Raw genomic sequence first — 12,531 nt, 5'->3', positions numbered from 1 at the left:
TATTGTGACTGATCGGTGTGTTAATTATTCAGATTTATTAGTTTTACTGAGATTCGGCACTGGATTTTCTTGGCTGTTCTCCACGGAACACATATGACTTAGTGTCTGCATTTGCACTTTTGAGACTCCACTGTTGCTGTTACAAGGTAAATTGAGACCTTTTAAGGATGCTCAAACTTAAATCAACTCCTAGTATTAAGCAGAGATTAGAAATGCAGCCCAATTGCCTTGACTATTTAAAAAAAAAATAATGCAATTCCCAAGATGAGCACCTTCACTCTGTCAAAGTTTTCTTGACCGTAAACAACAACTTAAGAAATTATCCCCTGTCTTGTTATGGAGAAAAATAATATTTCTTTTGAACCTACCATTTTCTGATCATCTTGTCTGTAGAGAATGTCCACATCCATATTTCTTGTTTTCTAGGACAAGCGCTCTTAAACCAGCTGCTCTTCCCCTGATGATCACTGTTTCAGTGGCGCTGCTCTCCCTGGGCTACTTCAATTGATGAAGAGCCAGAGTTTGAGGGTAATACACAACAGGACAAAAAATTGTTCTGCAGAATCTGGCTAATAAATCTGGCCAATGCCAGCCTGAAAGTAAAAGTATCAGGATTGGCCTTCCAAAAGGGCAATTCTACTGAAATTCTATTCTAAATTCTCTGACTTTACATAAGGAGAAAAGTTAATAAATGGTAGTAAAAGAAATAAAATGACTCGCTTTAATTTCCTCACGTAACTGAACAATGTTTCCTTTAGGCAGTAGTTATTGTATTGAATCCACAAAGTTATTTTCAGAGCACTGGACGCAAATGCCAACTATGAAATAATAAAACTGAACACTGTGAACACCTTGCTAACCATCTGTAAACCAATTTTCAAAGAGAAAATCACATCAGTAGAATATTTGACCCATACAGGATCTTGCAGATGTTTTCCTATAGCCTTTGGGATCTACCTCATTTCAAGGTCTATATAGTAGAAACAAATTGTGCATTTACACAGTGAAAGTCTAACTGAATTCCCATAAGAACCCTCAAAGGCTTTTATGTTTGACCAGGTGCTGTGTTCTGCTACTTTGGCAAAGAGGTATTAACAATGACTTGTTAATAGTAATGGAGCCATACCTTCTCCATATGGGTTCCAACACTTAGAGCTGTATCATCTGTCCATATTTAAAAGCTCCACCTTAAAAAGATGATAAATGAGACCAACTTGACCTGGTCTTAGACCAAGTCATGGATTAAAAAATTTCTTTCAGCTTGATTGCAGTTTTATTGAGGAAACCTGCCAAGTAAAAGCTATTCGGTCACAGTGCTTAAGTATCAAAAGAGTGCATGGAATTTGAAAAACACTGCCAATGTGCCAGCCAGACCCTGAGTTACCAAGAGGACAGAGACCAGCTGCACAGGACTCAAACAACGGTGAACCTTTTCTGGATTCCCTGTTTCCTGTAGTATGTGCATCTCTGAAACATGCAAACTCTTAAAATTGTGTGTTCCTTTTCTAGAGCAAAGACATCAGAGTCTTTGTGTGTGTGTATTTATGTATATGCAAGTGGAGTGGGGATGTTATCATTAATTTGTGACTCTACCCCACATTAATGCTAAACATCAGCAGCCTTTAAGGAAGAGTAGATAAGTGAAAGACACCAAGTGTAGTTTTTAAGGTGAAAAATCCAACAGGCAATGGAAATGAAGTTTCGATTTTTCATTTACTAATTACTGTTCCATAATTCTCTCTTTTAAGATGCTCTAAGTTAGTTGGGAGATTTCCATTGTAGGCTTATGGTAACCTGTTTTTAGAATGTTTTACACCACTTTGGGTCAGTGTTACAGAGTCTGTGCCTGCCTCTCTCAATGGGTTGAAAGGAGAGTTTAAAACCTAACCTCCAGTGATGAATATTAATGTGCTAATGTGACTGAAGAGATGTGTTCATTCAGTTTTTGGCTCGTGTCTTGGCATGTGAGGGTTGATCACACATACAACGCATCTTTTTCTTTTTAATTGCCACGAGGTTTTTGTCTCAACAATACCTTCTGCTGTCTAATGAGTTTATTCTTTCACACATTATTATTACACATGCTCAGTGCAAACAATCTGTACTGCTATTTTAATAAAAATAACAACAAAAGAAAGAGCAAAGTCAGGGTTCGGGGAGCACACAGCATGTCACTCTGGTCTAATCTGATGCTCAGCATTGCCATAGCAACAACACCAGAGGAGAGCAAGGGGTGGCTGGAGCCTCCTCCTCCTGTTGATCACAACCAATGGGTTCCTAATGCAGAACCAGCAATTACAGGGTGTGATTTCCACCACTTTTTCAGAAAAAATAAAACCCCAGAGCTTACCCCTCTTCAATGTTTTGAAGTTCTGTGTAAGTGGAGTCAACACAAAACTGTTCATCAGAATAGAATTGTTTTAGACATTTTTTTTTTCATTGTTCAGATTTGTACCTTTTAATGATTTATTAGCGAAACCGTAATTTTAATGATTTATGTTAATGATTTCACCAGCAAAAGGTCTATTCTAAATATAAAAACAAACCCAGGCAAAAAACTACTGGAAGGGAGCAAGAAAGGTTTTGCCATGAAGAGACTATGGTCATTCTCAATCTTCAAAGTGGAAATGACTTCAAAGTTTAAAAATATTTTTCTGATAAACTATAATTGGATTCTAAACTTCCTTTAATAATTTCTTTTAGAATTTTCTTTTTTATTATGTCTGTAATTAAGAGAATTAAAGTTTATCCTAGCTTAAATTTATGCCCTACCCTTAAAGTTCTGGAGTATTTTTCCACTGCTCATTATTATTTGCATTCTCATTAGTGTACAACTATTAATAAAAGATCTTTTTAAATCCATAAAAATTTAGAGGTGAATACTATCAAGAAAAAAACCCCAAACTTGCTGCTGAATGGAAACCATTTCCAATTATCTGAAGACAAGAAGGTGACTGGTGGCAATTTGCATCAATTTATGAAGTGAAAATCATGTTTCACCAATGTGAAAGCTTTTTGTGGTGAAATGTATGGTTTGGTGGATGAGGGGAAAGGAGTCAATCCTGTGTATCCTGGAATTCAGCAAGGCTTTTGCCACTGCTTGCCACGCTGTCCTCACAGACACACTGATGTTGTATGGCTAGGAAATGGGACAGTGAGGTGGACGGAAAACTCAGGAGCTCAGCAGCACCACAAAGCCAAGCTGAAGGCCCACCCTAACCCTAAGCCCTCTGGTCAGTACTGAGGTGGGCAGTGTTCAACATTAGTGATCTGGATGATGGGACAGTGCACCTTCAGGAGGTTTGAGGATGACGCAAAACTTGGGGTGGTTCATAAACTGTGCTATTTCCCAGGGCATCAACAGACTGGAGAAATGGACTCACAGGAATCTCATGGAGTTCAACAAAGAGAAATCCAAAGTTCTGCCCCTGGAAAGGAATAACTGCGGGCACCAACACAGTCCAAGCAGCTGGAAAGAGAAGACCCTAGAGGTCCTGGTGGGTACCAAATTGGACATCACTCAATAGTGCATTAGGAAGGCTGTTGCTAGGGGAGGGAAGGAGGTGATTCTTCTTCTCTAATTAGTACTGATGAGGCCACATCTTGAATGCTGTCTCCAATTGTGGGCTCCCCTATTCAGAGTAGTGTCAGGAAGTGAAAAGCTACTCAATCTTTAAAAGGATGGCATTGTGTCAAAATTACTTAAGTTGTTTAATTTTGGGCAATGCAAACAAGGTTAGTTGAAAAGGAAGATGATTAATGGATGCTCATTTGTGCCAGCCTTTGAAAATATATTCCCACAACAGTTTTCATTCCAAAGTCCAAAGATTTAGATGTCCAGTTCATGCCACTTAAATGCCACCACTTAAAGTAATCACAGCAAAGATTCCATCAAATGTCCTTAAACTGTGGAGCATCATTTAGCCCTGCTGTGCTATGAATATTACCTGGCAATGAAAAGATAGAACTTGTGACCTAAAGATTGACCCACCTGCTATTTATTTAGCCTTGGAAAAAAGTAATTCTATATCAAAAAAAACCCAAAAAAAACAAAAAAAGAGAAAGAAAATTGCAGTTTGAAACTGTACCACTGGTAGGATGTTTTCATTTTATAAGTGTATTTGGCTTGGTTATGATCAGAGACACAGCTTCATGTTTGCAAATTAATATTGGAATGTAACCGAAGGCATAAGTAAATTTCGTTTCTTTACTGTTTAGTGAATCCCATCTGTACCTTTGTGAGCTGAAAATGTATAAGGCTGATTGTGAATAACACAAAAAAAGATCTGTAAGATAATAAATTTATGGTGATCACCTTCTGTCTGCATAATGGAATTTTCTGAAGACGCTTGGCAAGTGAAGGATTTCAGAGCTGTTAAATTCCTCATCTCTCAGCTGGAGTCTATGGTTGACAATCCATGTTCCATCCTTATGTAATGGCGTCCAGAAGTGAAACATTCCATGCTGGTCTGCATTCTGTTAGGGAAGGTCAACCAAGGCAAAGCCAGTTCCCAGATTCCTGGACAGGAAAAACTGAAGGAAGGTCTCTTTGCCTCTTTCTAGCTAAGCCTTCAGAAATTCTATTGTGTTTGGTGTCCTGGCCCAAACTGCTTTTAGTGTAACAAACTTGGTCTCCTGCTTGTTTCAATTATGAAAAACACCTTTGAATCTCCTAAAAAGTGAAGTACTTCTTTTAAAGATTTTGGAATTTGTGTGTATAAGGATTTTCAAGGCTTTATCTTTCTTCTCTCTTTTATAATGGGACACGTAGTCCTTGATATGAAGAAATCCCTAGGACACGCAGCTTTTCATGATGTCTGGCAAACCTCCAAAATATTTCAGCTTCTTTACAACAAGAAATAAGCTTTCTGATGAAACCCATCTTTTTGGATGTAGAAAGCAGTTTATGTGGCAAAAATCTGCTCTTCCCTCCAAGACAGGAAATACAGAAATATACTCTTCTCTCCAAGATAGATTAGTTCCACAGTTATGACTTCCAGTTTTATTATTAATAAGGCATGATGTTGATCATCTTCTTGTCTCTTATTTAAACAAGATGGCCATACAGTTCTTTCTAGTACAGCTTTGTGCTCTTTTTATTACGTAGAATCTGTTTCCTGAATACTTATTTCTTTAAATACCCAAGCACTGCATTAGATTTCAAGCTGCCATCTAATATCATTCCTTGGGAGAATTCTTGCAATGGTTCTATCCCATTATATCACCTGAAAGAAATAACAGAAAGAGCCAGGACTGAAAAAAACCCCCATCCTTCCAAATGACCCCATATCTGGGAAAACAAACATCTTTAAATGATGTTTAGAAATTGAATTAATTTAATTTTTCTCTAGAATTAGAAGGGATCCATTTTGCCTATAAGGCACAACCCAGTGAAACTTGAAGTTCAAGATACAATGCCACAGCAGGAACAAATGACAGGGTGTCTGGATTTGGAGGAGTGCAGATGAAAGCTATCATTTCTACCATTTGAGCAAAGATGTGGAGTCTGTAGAGCTTTGGACTCTAATGATCCAGATGATTGTCTGGATTCTGTTTCAACACAGTCTGGAAGTGCAGAGAAAAAGGTCTCAAACGGCAAACTCCCAGTGTTGGATATTACTGCAGAACTGATACTTCCCTGGATTTGTGATGTGTGTGAGATAACAGTGAAGAATATAGAGATATATTCTTCCTTGTCATCTATATTTATCTATATTAGATCAATCTCACTCTGCTCTCATTTTATCTCAGTAGTTATAATTGTAAGTAGTTATAGACTTTATTAAGCAACTTCAAGTAGTGTAAGGTTTTCTATTCAAATTTAATCTACTAGAACTATTCTAATAATTTCTTTTCTGATGTAATCAAAGCACTTCTCCTCTCCTTGTAAATTCTGACATGCTGCATTTAGCATGTCAGCATCTCTGAGCCTCAGGTGACATGTATATGGATAAACTACATGGGTTGGTTACTCTTGTACTTGACACAGTGCACAGATTAGAGTCTACTCTTGAGTTGCCACTTACACAGGATTATCATTCAGTTTGGACTCACAGCATCCTAAGCCTCTTTCTGAAGGTCAAATCTGTTTTTTCTTTGTGATATGTCAGAAAGATTTCATAGCATCTGTGTCCAAAGGGGAGTTTCTCACAAAAACAGGCCTGAGTTTACTTCTAATTGTTTCTGTCTGAGATTCAAATAATTTCTCAGCTTCTCTCAGGAAGCATACGGTTCCAGTGTGGGGTAATTGTTTTCCATCTGGACGCTGTCTGGTGGTGGTATTTGCTGTAGCTATAAGTAAATAAATGAAAGAGTCAAATAAATGAAGACATCTGTAAATAATTTATTTGCTGATTGATGGCTGGTAAATAAACTTTAGCTTCTTTCTTTAGTTCAATTCACAATCAAAATTGTGGAGTGAGATATATACCAGCTTACTAGAAGTTTGAAGTTCAAAGGTAGGCTATGAGAAAACCTCTAGAGACACCCAGAAACACCAAAGAAGTGGCAGACAAATTCCAGTTAATGCTGCCTCTGACCTCAGCAAGCCCCTTGCTGAAACACTTTAAAGCATGCTAAAGCCTTTCTTGAAATCCTGCCCTGGTTGTCTACCTGCCCTCTGTTTTGATCAGCTCCCTGTAGCCAGTCTTTCAAGGAAAAGAGTGATATAGCAACCCAGAAGAAGTTCACTTTAAAAGTGATGCTTCTGTCAAGGACAGATGGGAGTAAATAAAGCAGAGAAGGAAGAGGGCACAATATAAATCTCATTCTGGCTCTGTGGAGACTTGCCAGACTCAACTCAGTGTTTGCACTTTTTCAAGGTGATATTTTTCCTTTCCCTACTTTGTCCATGTAAACTCTCAGTAATGCAAAAATTATTACATGAACAGTCTTATTAGTCTTATTGATATATGCTTTTATACTAAGTGGAATGTTTCTGCTCATGAATATGTTGATCTATTTATTGCTAAGGTTCATTAGAAGAGGGGGCACTGTCAGAACTGTGTGAATGGGCAGCCTCATATCCGAATTATTCAAACCCATCTTTGGAACACTTGCACTGAAGTAGCAAAAATGCCTGTGAAATATGACTTTTTAGCTTGAGCATTTGTATACCTACTGGACTGAATTTCAAACAGGACTCATTCAGATGTCAGACTCTTGCAATTAAAAACTGTGCTTGGCTAGCTAGTTAGTTCATTATTACACACTTTATGGTGTGAGCTGCAAATTAGCTACTCAAAGTCCACAGTTCAAAGGATTTGCAGGCCTAGAATTATTCACTGAACAAGATTGTGAATAATTTCAAATAATGAATAAATTCAATATACTTTTTGTTTTGTCCGTGCATAGCCTCTGAAGAGGGAGAGAATAAAAAGGGGAAATCAATCAGATAAATTATTCATCGAGAATTATTTGTTCAGCTCTAATGCTTATGTACTTAGACAATATTTTCATTGGAACAGACTCTGAAGAGCTCTTCAGCCTGCATATATCTCAGCTACAATTCATCTGTAAAAGGTATTGAGGTTCTTGTTAAATGCAGATGCCTAGACCTAGCTGTAGACAGTAGGATTTATCTGATTTCACCTCCAAGTTCTTGACTAAGTTTAGGTACTTCAAGAATTATTTAACAGGAATCATTTTTGTGAAAGTAGTTCTTTGTCGTTGTCTGTGTCTGCATTTGGAAATATTTTTAAGTGATCATCCCAGTTCTGCTTGCTGCTGTTCATGACTTGGCTATTTGCAGTACAGTGTGGCAACTTAGATGTTTTATTTCAGGAATTAAACCTTTTCATTCTGTAGTAAAAGAAGAACATCAACATAAAATCTACTCCTATTGCTCCTATTGTGAAGAACTACCTTTCTGTATTAATTTTTATTATTTTAAAGGGAGCTAGGATCAAGGAATTCAGTGAGAGGTACAGCTCAATTAATATGCTAAGCACCAAATACAGTTCCCCTAAAATACGTATTGTTAAAGTAGCTTGTCATGATAGTAACAGATTCAGCTATTTGTCTGCTATTTTGTTGATGCTGTATCTCTTAAAAACCAGAGGGTAAGTATGGAAGGGGATATTTTTTTCCTGTTAACAGTAACCTCACCTCTTTTAATGTAAATATCTTTGTTGCTCACTGGTCTAGGAGACCAAGGAGTTTGCTTCCATCTTGTTTAAAATGAAGCGAGACAATAGAGAAAAAACAGTGGATCTTGAATACTGAAAAAGGAAGACAATTAGATACTGTAGAAGAAGTACTTGCTTTCATATTAATGACTTTTAAACTAATATAAAGAAATTTTAGTTTTCTTCTTCCTGCTAATAAGTATTCACTTTATTTCTGTAAGGCAGAAATGCCAGTCCAAAGGAAAAATTCAGGTAGCTGTAAAAAAACTAATGAAATGAATTCTTGCAACAAAACCTCGTATACAATTTTTACCATCATTCTTGTTACATCCTTGCTGATTGGGAGCAGGGAGCTGGAGTTGAGAATTTATGCTGATCTCGGCTCTGCCACTGACTTACCATCATCCATTGACAAAATTCAATTTTTTACACTATCGAAAGATGTTAGCATAACATCTTTCACTTACATTGATGTAAGAATTTGGGAGAAGGATTATCTTTTATTTCATAATGTACAGAGTCTAACACAGTAGGGGCATAATCTTGATTAGGCCCTCAATGTGCTACTATAATAGAGTTAATAAATAATACTTGACAGCAGTCTAAGGATGGAGGTATGGAAGGAAATGAGGCATAACTTTTGAATAACCCTTAATTCAAATATCATAAATGCAAAGGAAACCAAAAGGTAAAGTCAAACTTTGTTTCACAGGACAGTTCCATAATTTGTGTGACAAGAAGAAATTCAGCAAAGCACATCTCTATGGTTCTACAGACCAAAAGATCTGATTTAAAGATATTTTTCCATGAAGGCAATAGTCAAAGTATATGGCTCTCTTATTGCCACTTGATGGTCCTTTTTCTGATTATTGTATGTGTTGCTTAGTTTACCTATTGGCTCCTTATGACTCTTCATTTAATGAAAGACATGCTGGTGATCCAGAAAGACTATCTGTGTAATATATTATGAATTCAATTCTTCCCTTATTTGCTTAATATTTAGAATAAAAAGTTTAATATTTTCCTATGGTTTCTTTCTTCCTATTTTTTTCCATTTCACAGTATCATGTTGGTTTCTTTTATTCCATTAAATAATTTCCTAAGATTTCCAAAAGTTAAAATTGAAAAATAGAGAAAAAATACTTTTTAAGTATATTAATTCCTGCAAAATATAAAGTGGGTGTTTCCTGTTAAATATGCAGTAAAATGTTGGGTTTTTGCATAAATGCACATCAGGTAGTACTCAGGTCGTGCTAACATTAGTGTGAGGTTACTGTGGGAACTCATTTCTGTTTCAGTGCAGTTGGCAAAACTGCAGTCATGCCCATTTAATAAGCACTAAGTCATGTTAATCACTAATAAACTGCACTTAGTTATACAAGAAATTTGAATGAAATCAGATCTTAAATTCTCCAACTGTTCATCAGGCATTTAACAAACACTTTCTCCTTCGTTGTTCTTGCCAAAATGTTTTAATTTTTTTTTTTCATTACTAGCTTTTTCCAAATGATGAATTAGAAGTGCAGTCAGTTCCATGTGTATACTGATACAAGGAAATCATCTGGTTTAGGCTACACACATTGTGCATGACTGTTTTGCTCTGACTTTGCTTCACCAAGGCAATCTCACAGTGGGAAATCTAGAAAAAAAACCCAAACAAGGAAAAGATAACACAAGACACCTTAAACTAGAACAGGCCAATTAAAAAACATATTAAGAAGCAGTTAGGGCTCTGTAGTAGTTGCATACAGTATTCAGCAGGGAGTTGGTGTGCTGGGTCTTTCTTCTCTTTCCCTTGGTATCTGTTATTGTAAGTGCCTGAGGAGCACCATGAGCAGCAGAGACACCTTCAAAAATACTTGAACAAGTTTGAGTAATTTTCCTGTGTAGCAAAAGCCTGAATTTGTCAATTAGCTCCCTGTAACTGTGCTATTTGTAAGCAGATGCAGTGAGGAGATTGGTTTTAGCATGGTGCTGGTCTGCAGGGTGAGAGAACAGGCCATTTGTGGGGGAGCAAGTGCTGGAAGCTGAGGTGAGCTCAGAGCTGGTGGAGTCAGTCCCAGGCCATGCAGGGCTGCCCTGGTACATCCCATGGGACAATGCTAATGGAAAATTCATAATAATATAAAAGACACCGAGGAATCCAAAACTGGATTGTTCTTCAAAGACCTCTTTCTTGTCTTTCTGAACTGCCTGGGAGACAAGTCACCAACTTTAGCAAGTGCAGGATCAGGTGTTAAAACCAGACTTCCCAGTCTCACAGTGAAGGTTACACCAAGGGCCAACAGCACAACACTTGTACACAGATGGGCACCACCACATTTCTGAGTGATCCACCTTGGAGAAGCAAGTGCAAAACATTTGTAATTTTGCCAGCCTTGTAGCTACCCTTGATCCAGCTGTCTGGCCAACAGACTGCTACTTCTTTTGTTGTCAAGGGGTGTTTGTAGCTGCAGAAGAGATTCCAAGGTTTTTCTGAGACAGTGATTGCAAAGCACTCTGTTCCACAGCATACACTTGGCCAATGTCAGACACTACTTCTGCTGGACCTGGGCCCACAAATGCAAGTTTTCTTTGTCTTTAGTTGCTCTTGGTAACCGGGATGGAATCAATATTTTGCCCGAATCAGACACATTTGTTGATGATACAAAATTAAAATTTCTAGGGCCATTCCAGTTCTAGTCATGTATTCAAAGTATTGTTATGGAAGTTTACAAAACAGCTCAGCATTGTTCCACTTAATTATTTTGTTTTTAAATTATATTCCAGCTGCTAGGATACCACTGAAACTTTGAAAAATGTGCTTTGTGTGTGGCCCTGATGTGTAGATCCTGCAACTGCGTTTTTACGCTAGAATTAGATATTAGCTGTGTAAAGATTAGGAAGGTGTTTGGGAGCTGAATGAAAGAGAAGACTACTTGTATTTCAATATTTGGCAGCTTGGTCAGTGTAGGCAAAGGTGTTTTTCATCCACAGAATAAAAAGATCCAATATTACCCAGTAAAAATGAGTCAGGAACAGAACTCAAGAAACAAAAAAATTCTTACTTTAAATTAAAATGCAAAAAAGGTCAAAATTTATTTGAGAAACCCAAGAAAAAGACAACAACAACAAAAAATTTTAAATCTACCATGGGAAATTAATACTGAGGTGATTTTCAGGCTAAGGCTGGGGATATAGCATTGTCATTTTAGAATAAACTCCGAAAACAGATGCCACAATTTCATAAAATAAACATGCAGTGAAAGGGTAACACAGACATTAGCAGCAAACTGAGCCAGTAGCCATACAGTGTGATGAGAAGGAGTACTCAGTATGGTGTGATGTGCTGTAGAAGCCATTAGCCATATGGTACAGTGTGAAGAGGGCCTCTGTGACCAAGTAACAGTTGTATGTTATGTGGTTTATAAAATAATTATGCAATGGCAAGCAACTCTTTTATAATTATTGGCTGTTTCAAAATATTTCTGCTAATCTGGAGGCATTTACTAAGTTGATGGATGCAGGCAGTCTGCTTCCTCTGTCTGCATGTCTGCAGATTGTGCAGAGCATCATCCTACTAAAGGCAGTGACCATTTTAAACGTGGCCACTGGAGAATGTATTTGTTTTTCTTTTTCTAAAAAGTCAGGGAATATCCACATAAATACATCATAACTTGGTGGGACACCTGCCAAGGAAGTGCCCAGTAGCTACCCTTCTGTTATTCACTGGCACTTCTTTGCTACCCTTCCTTTATCCGTTGACATCTCTGAAAACTGAAAGTGTATCACCAGAAAACCCTATTACTCTGTCACTGTGGATGGCATAAGATGATGACAATTTCAGCAGATTCTGTTTTTTTTATACTCCGCTGTGTCTTTCATGCTTATGTTAGAGGCAACAAAACTATCAGCAACTGAAGAACATCAAACAAGTATCTTTGGTTTGACCAACAAGAAGATGGCACTAATTTCCTTTTCCTTTTCTACTTCTCCTCAAGAAAGCATATGGAAGATAAGTGCCTGTTAGACATTTGTACATTGCAGCACTTTTGCTAAATGGGAATAAAGTAATAAAGAAATAAGGTTTTGGGGAAAGTCTTCAGCTACACAATTTGCTGGCAAGTGAGACTTGGGACCCAGAGGAATTAGAGGCTCCCAGCTCCTGTCTGTCCAGCTGTGATAGTGGAAGGTGAGAGGGTCCTGTGACCCTGCAGTACCTGGATCAGCTGGCTAGGATTAAGGTAGGGATGTGGGTCTGAACAGCTGGGACATAAAACATAATCCCCAGAAGCCAAGAAAGATGCACAGCTTGGAAATGTCCACAAAACAATTCTTCTGTTTCTCTCCCTTTGGCACATGGTGCAGGCCACAAAACACCTCCCATCTTCCCCTAGTAAACTTTAGATCCAGCGTAAAATACCAG

The 12,531-nt window shown here is 37.7% G+C and overlaps 1 long non-coding RNA gene across 1 annotated transcript in view; it reads left to right on the top strand.

Moving 5' to 3' along the window:
- Positions 1-3,119: 3,119 nt before the first annotated feature.
- LOC125331128 overlaps positions 3,120-12,531 on the top strand; it is a 43,642-nt gene continuing 34,230 nt past the window's right edge. The window contains exon 1 of the long non-coding RNA XR_007205865.1: positions 3,120-3,497. This is a non-coding gene — a long non-coding RNA (uncharacterized LOC125331128). The remainder of the gene's footprint in view (positions 3,498-12,531) is intronic.

Source organism: Corvus hawaiiensis, chromosome 10, assembly GCF_020740725.1.
Source record: "Corvus hawaiiensis isolate bCorHaw1 chromosome 10, bCorHaw1.pri.cur, whole genome shotgun sequence".
NCBI lineage: Eukaryota > Metazoa > Chordata > Aves > Passeriformes > Corvidae > Corvus > Corvus hawaiiensis.
Note: the sequence above shows the minus strand (reverse complement) of the source record. Positions and strands in the feature narration are given on the sequence as shown.